We start from the raw sequence: 6,866 nt of genomic DNA, 5'->3' as shown, positions 1-6,866 counted from the left end.
GGATGATCTTAGTCGGGTTTCTCTAAATGAGAATATAAGGGAATATTTGAAGAATAAACTTATAGAGTAAGTACTAATGAAAGTAAGAAAAAACAAATCTTGTTCAGAAAGATATCTTCACTTTTCGAGATCGAATTGATCAACAACTGAATCTCGCGCTCCTCAACTTTTATAGTAAAGTTTCAATGGTCAGTTCTGTTGAAACAACAACACTTGTCGAACATCTGCCAAACTACAGCGACGATTTTCGGGCAAACATTTCTTTATTAGAACCACTGTTTATCTAATTTTTAACCGTTTGGAAACGATTAGCGCATTGACAACCTGCTTTTCCTTTTTATACTATTCAGACAACAGTTTTCAAAAAACGTTTCAAACAATTTTGGGCAAGACATTATGTTGAAAATACAAAATTTAGGAAAACTTCTCGTTCGACCAACACGAATCCACAACCTTACTTATCAGCTCCACCCTTATGAAAAGAGACTTTTAAACAGATGGCTCTAGCGGTTCTCCTAGTTAGGCGTTTTTTGCAACATTACTTTGTTTTGACATCAGGCAAACGATTTTATGTCGGAAAAAAAAATTTAGTTTGCAATTAGTTTTCAAAAGGTTTATCCAAGGACCATATCGATTATTTTGTATCGGCCTAAAACATGGTGAAACTGTCACTTCAGATCGCTACTGACAACAAATGATCAATTTACACCTTGCATTGATTGAAAAACGACCAGTGAGAAAGGAGAAATGTATAGCCAGCGATGGGACTTTGAATAAAATAGAGCTTTACATTTCAATGCAATAAACTTGTGATTTCTTTGAGAAAAGTCTCATTTCATAGGGTTCGACTTGAAAAGCTAACACTACAAATGGAGCTATTGGAACCATATCAAAAGACAAAATGTGTTATTTCCTTCATTTTCACAATTTTGATCAGCATTACTTTTCTTTTCGTACAAGATACACCTCATTCGTCAACTATTAGTCTAACGTCCTGCTTTATTGTAAGCAATCCAAAGTTCTGAAACTTCCCAATAGTTATTTACAGTATTTTCTCGTTAACTTGTTCCTGTATTTACTTCGACATCGCGATAATTGTGTCCCCATAAAATTAATTTCTTACATCACAATAACGATGAGAAAAATTTACAAAACTTCATATAAAACATAAAAAAAATATCTAGAGTTTCACTAGATGGTAGAAACAATCGCTAAAATAACAGCAGCAAATACAAAGGATTGGCATTAAATGAATCCACAAGAACTGCACAGAACTTCTTTGCCAGAACGCGAATGAGTGCATCCACCATCCGTAAACTCGTGCAGAAACCTGGACAAAAACTGTTGTCACCAAAAAATCGCTCATTTGGGCAAAAAGTTCCGCCTTCACACGCGCCAACCCTGAACTTGTGGTTCCACCGAACAATGGGTCCTCTGTTGCCTCTGTCCTCTCCGGGGTGCCCAGTGCAGCATCATTTTACGTTTTCGCACGGTTAATATAAGCCTAATAGCTGCGCCACTGACACGTCCCGGCAGCCCCGTCGTACTGGCCAAAGTAGTGACCACAGATAAAGTCATCAACTCCGAGATCGGGGACAAACTTTTTGGCACGAATTGGGGCTTAAGTGTCCGACGGCGGCGAGGCCACACCAAGTAGAAGACACCGTTTTAGCACATTTTCCAACCGGATGGCCGGCAAGGTGCCGAAAGTGCTTCCGAAACAACCAGAAACCCCCCGCGGTTGTTAATCACGGAACCGGACGACGACGATGATGCTCGGGTGATAGAGTTCCGGTTCCGGTTGTGGTCCGTCCCACCACCACCGTGACCGAGTCTCTCGTGACCGCACAATGGGAGCGTCAACAAAATGTTTGGCCCCGCGCAGTCCACTCGGACCTACTTTTGGTTGCCCTCGCCCCGCGTGTCAAACGCTCTGTTTTGGGTTAATTTAATTTGGTTAAATTTCAACAATAAAACAGCGCGGCCAAGAGAGCGCCGAGCGGCGCCACGCAAACGGTTCGCAACATAGAAAATAAAAAATGGAGCCAATTAATTGCGTAAAGATCGGCAATTTATCGGCGAAGCGTGACCTACGGGAAAGGCATCCCGGGAAGAGGTCTTTAGTTGAGAGATTGGACTAGAAACAGCCAGCCACCGAAATCGAAGGAATCTGGGGCGGCCTGACCTCGCTCTCTGGCCCTCTGGCGACGACACCGACAACTAGCATAAAACAGCTGGCCCATCGGCCGGCCGGCCGGCTGGCCAGAGAATCCTCGCGAAGGGCTGCAGTAATTAAACATTCGACCGTGTAGCGTGAGGTGTAAAAGGGTCGCCCCCTCCGCGTGAGTGCCCTCTTCGGCTACCCTAATCCCAGGACCCGGCCGGCGCTGCCGTGATGTGACCTTCAAACTCTCGCGACGCCACGGTTATTCGAGGGTGCGCCAGAAACGAACGGCGGCGGATCGGATCGAACGGCCCCGTAATGCGTTTCGGATGCTTAACCTCGGAAAATCAACATCCGCGCGCCACAGAACAGCTGCCGCGCATCGCGATCGGATCAGACCGAGGCCGGCGTTGTTGTTGTGAATGGAACCATACGACAGGGCACCAACAAGAAGAATGGAAGCAGAGCACCCTGATCCCTGCAGGATCCCTGTTTTGTGCCTTGTTGGGTTGCAACGCCCCGGAACGGGCACGCACGGGGTATCTCCTCGCTCCTGCGTCGAAGGGTGCGCGGACACCGGACAAAGCGTTCGCAGAAAGCGTTTCGTTCGCGCCGAGAGCGTTGCAATCAAATTCTGCCATTACCCTTACCGGCCGGATCCCCGGAACCGTTTCATCGGGCTCGTACCTCGGTATGTTGCAATTGGCGAGCTGGACGCCCGCTGGGTATGCGCTGCTATTGATGTCACCCTCCCAACCCAGTAGTTCCGGAAAAGGACCTCAAACCGGAAATACACAGGCCAGGCCTGTGTAATTTTCACAGGCCTTGTGAAAATTGCAGGGTCCGAAAGTGAGTACCAGCCCACCGTTTCGGGACTGAAAATGTTTCGGGTTGTCCGTTGGCAACAATGTTTTTATTGCCGTGCGCTCTATTTGGCCAAACTCCTCCCCTGCGGGGCGATGCACTTGCGGCTTTTGCGGTCGATTTCTGTGCGCGTGTGTATGTGTGGGAAGTGCTCTAATGGTTCCTCGCCCGAGAGAGCCAATAGTCGGAACATATGGCGTGTTTTCATCCTAAGGATCTTAATGCGCGCTTTGCGAGGGTTGCGTAAATCAATCGGCAAACAACGATACGTTGGCATTACGCAAAGGTTCCGATTATTTAGGACATCGTTCGGAGGGAATTACCACTGTTTGCACCGGAGCCAGCCAGCTTAGGGTGTGGTGTTGTGGGAAACATTCGAAATTGCATTCATATTCGTTGGGGAGGTAAATGGGAACGCGTTATATTTATATCGATTTCAATTGGACTTTTTACGCGCTCTCTCTCTCTTTTGGGTTTGAGAGTATTGATCTCCCATCAATCCTTCGATTAAACATCGTCCGTAAACAACAACAACCCTCTTGGGTGCAACTACAACAGCGTAGAGTTTTAATTCCAGATTACAAACCTTAATAGCGCCACGCCACAGGACACCAGAATTACGCTTAACGCTTTACTGATTTTAATCGGTTCCAATCGGTTTCTATCGGCGACGGACGAAGTATTATTGCCCGATGTTTTGGGGTAATATGGGATAATATCCAAAGGTAATGGATCTTATTTCCCACGCTGAATGGTCATATCATGCACCGGTTCCGGTTTATTGCTTGATTTTAGGTCGCAAGTTGTATTAAGGAGACGGCCACACGAATAAGTCGATCGACGCCTGTCAGTAGTCCAAGCGCAAACAACAAACTGGGCAAGGACAATCAGTTTTTGAAGAAATGCTTTTAAGGTATAAACGCCCTGTGTACATACTGAGAACGATAGCCTAGAACCAAGAATAATACCCAAGCCATTAACAGAGGACACTCTAGTAATCGGCTTTTCAGCTTAGTTGAAACTCATTGTTGCATCAATGAGTTGTTGAACGATTAGTTCTTGCTTGTAATTGAATGATAGTTTTCGTCCAACATAAAGCTTAAGCCGTTCATAAATAAAATAAATAGCCAACCCATTAGTGCAGCGACCGGAATTAAAATAACATAATAAGGACAGAATACGGCTCTAGCCTTCAACAAACAGACAAAGATAAGTTCCGGAAAGTTTTGTTCGTGTTTTAAATTGTTCATACTTCGAATTCGACGTCAATTGACTAGCAGTGGCTTACTGGTTACTTTTGGTTACTAAAATCTGCCTCAGTGCACAGTTTTTTTTTCTCAGTGGTTTTATTTTTCAGGAAGCATCCCCTTTCACTGATGTCCTAACCATTTGCAAAAACTTACAGTTAAACTATAAACTATAAAAAAATCTGACATTCCTATCTGACAATCTGACAATCTTCTGACATTCCAGAATGTACAAATAGAATTACTGTAGTGAAATAAGAAATTGTTCCTAATCTCAAACGCTGCAACCATTAAAATGAGACAGTATTATTCAAATCAAAAGTCGATTGGACGATGCGGGAGATTCTGGGTGTCGAAGCCACTCGTAGCCTCAACTCATTATGTATCGTTCGCCATCAATCAGAGAGACTAATATGAAACTTTGTTCGTGGTCTCCGTGTTTTAGTAAAAGAGAAGATCGTTAGATCGTTTTAAAAGATCATTAGAAGGTAAGCTCATCTTGCGAATTTCGATTATTAAGGATATATTGGTTGATACTACTATTTTCCATTGCTGAACCGGTCTAGACTGAAAGAAGTACCCTATAAAATAGCGACGGTTAATCGAAACGCTCATGTATTGCGCGCAACTGCAGAGTAATCATTTGTGGAGTTTTAATATAATTTTCAGTAGACCAAAGAGCCAAATTTAATCCTATATTTCCTAATTGTCTGATGTGCATTGAAAGGGAATGATTGCGTTTGTGCTTTTTGTGCTTTTAAAAGACAGTTAAGGATGCTTCAAGCGTGACGCTTCAACGTTTCAAATCAACAACAGTCACAGCCAGAAGCAATCAGCAGCAGAAGCCAACCAAACACTTTCGAGCCAACACAATCAACAGACAGTGTTATTTAGTTTTGAAATTCCTAATACACTTCGCTTCGTTTTCTCGATTTCTTCTTCAAAATGTGTCAATATTGACTGCGTCAAGAATTCCTGTCAAACACCGGCCCCCCGGATGAGGTGAGCTCTCCACAGGAGCATCCTGTTTCGACCGGCCCCCCACCCACAAAAACCGGTAGCAGTTCGTACGCGTTAGGAGGTAAAAGCAGGGAAACAACGTTTGCCAAAAACATCGACGATGCGATCGCCAGCCACGGAAAGCACACCGAGTGACACCTTCCCTAACCTTGACATTAAACGGCGTGCCCAGGCGCGTTCCATCATCATCGTCCGGTTCGTTTGCTACTCAAAATTGTGACAAAGTTTAATGACCATAACGCGACAGCGAGAAACCGGTATTTCGGAGCCAGCCTTAGCAGGGCCACAGCAATCAGCCATCGGGCAAGCCCAAGCGATCCGATTGCGTCGCAGGATCGCGACCGAAGGGGATTTCTGTTGGAAGATTACCTCACTCACCATCACGCGAAGGTATCCCTCCTAACTAGCTCACGGGACCACCCGATAATCGTACCCTTGCTAAACTCTCACGTTCGTGTCAGATAATGGGCGGCCGCCGTGATGGCCGCTGAATGTGCCGCTTTTCGTGCCCGTTCCGTGCACGTGTGCCCACGGGGGCCATTTGGGGAGAGCAGAGGGTTGAATCATCCGGCCGCCAACTCTCGTAGGAGAATCCTCCCAGCGCTGAGAACCGCGAAGTAGACCGAAGAGTCATCGAACCAACCACCTACACGCGCGCCGCAGTCTCACAGTCATCAGCTGGCCACCCGACCGTAGGTCCCGATAGCTTATTGCTGGACCACATGCTGTGTTGAAGTCGGTATGGTTGTAGCAACTCTTGACGTCTTGACGAACGAACCACGACCGATCACGGAGAGAGAGGATGATCGTCGTACGGTAACTCACACACGAGACGCAGGCTCATGAATATGTATCGCAGCGAAAGGTAATCAAACGGGGTGCCCACAGAGCCACCAAATCGGATCGTTACCAAATGTGAAGCCACCCGGGCACGAGTGAGCTAACACACAGAGATTTGCACAGATTGATCGTGTCGCCACTAATCATCTTGACTTCAGCCCGTCTACGTCGCGTTACGGATCGCTGCCTGCCGGAGCCGGTGCGAGTTACGCAAATTGAATTGGGAATTAGCTGAGAGAGGATCCGCCGATCCCCGAAGACCCAAGAGCCAGTCAAAAGATTAATCACGGGGCTTTAGGAGCTGGGTTGCATCATGGTGCAAAATTCTACGGGCCCCACACACGCAGATGCAGATGGAGGCTCCTTAATGGGAAACACACCCCACGCGTATCGCCGAACGGGACCTGATCGTCCAACCTGCGCGATCGTCGCACCGCCAAAAATATCCAGGCGGTCCTAGTCGATACCCCCCCACCAGTTGACCTAGTTCGGCACTTGACCACTGTCGGCCGCCCGGCTGTTCTTCTCCGCAAGGGCTTCAGTTATGTCAGGGAGCAAGTCGAGACATTTACCAGACATTTAGTATCTACGTGTCAAAGTATTTTTTACAACGGAAAAAATCAAGTAACTTGAAGTGATTGGTTTTTTATTTTCGGAAGGTTCAAAAGCATACGAAATTTATGAATGAACGATGAAAGTGTATAAAGACTCTTCACATTTAATTACGGGGA

This window comes from Anopheles bellator, chromosome 1 (assembly GCF_943735745.2).
Source record: "Anopheles bellator chromosome 1, idAnoBellAS_SP24_06.2, whole genome shotgun sequence".
Classification (NCBI taxonomy): Eukaryota; Metazoa; Arthropoda; class Insecta; order Diptera; family Culicidae; genus Anopheles; species Anopheles bellator.
The sequence above is the reverse complement of the archived record's forward strand: the minus strand, read 5'-3'. Positions refer to the sequence as shown.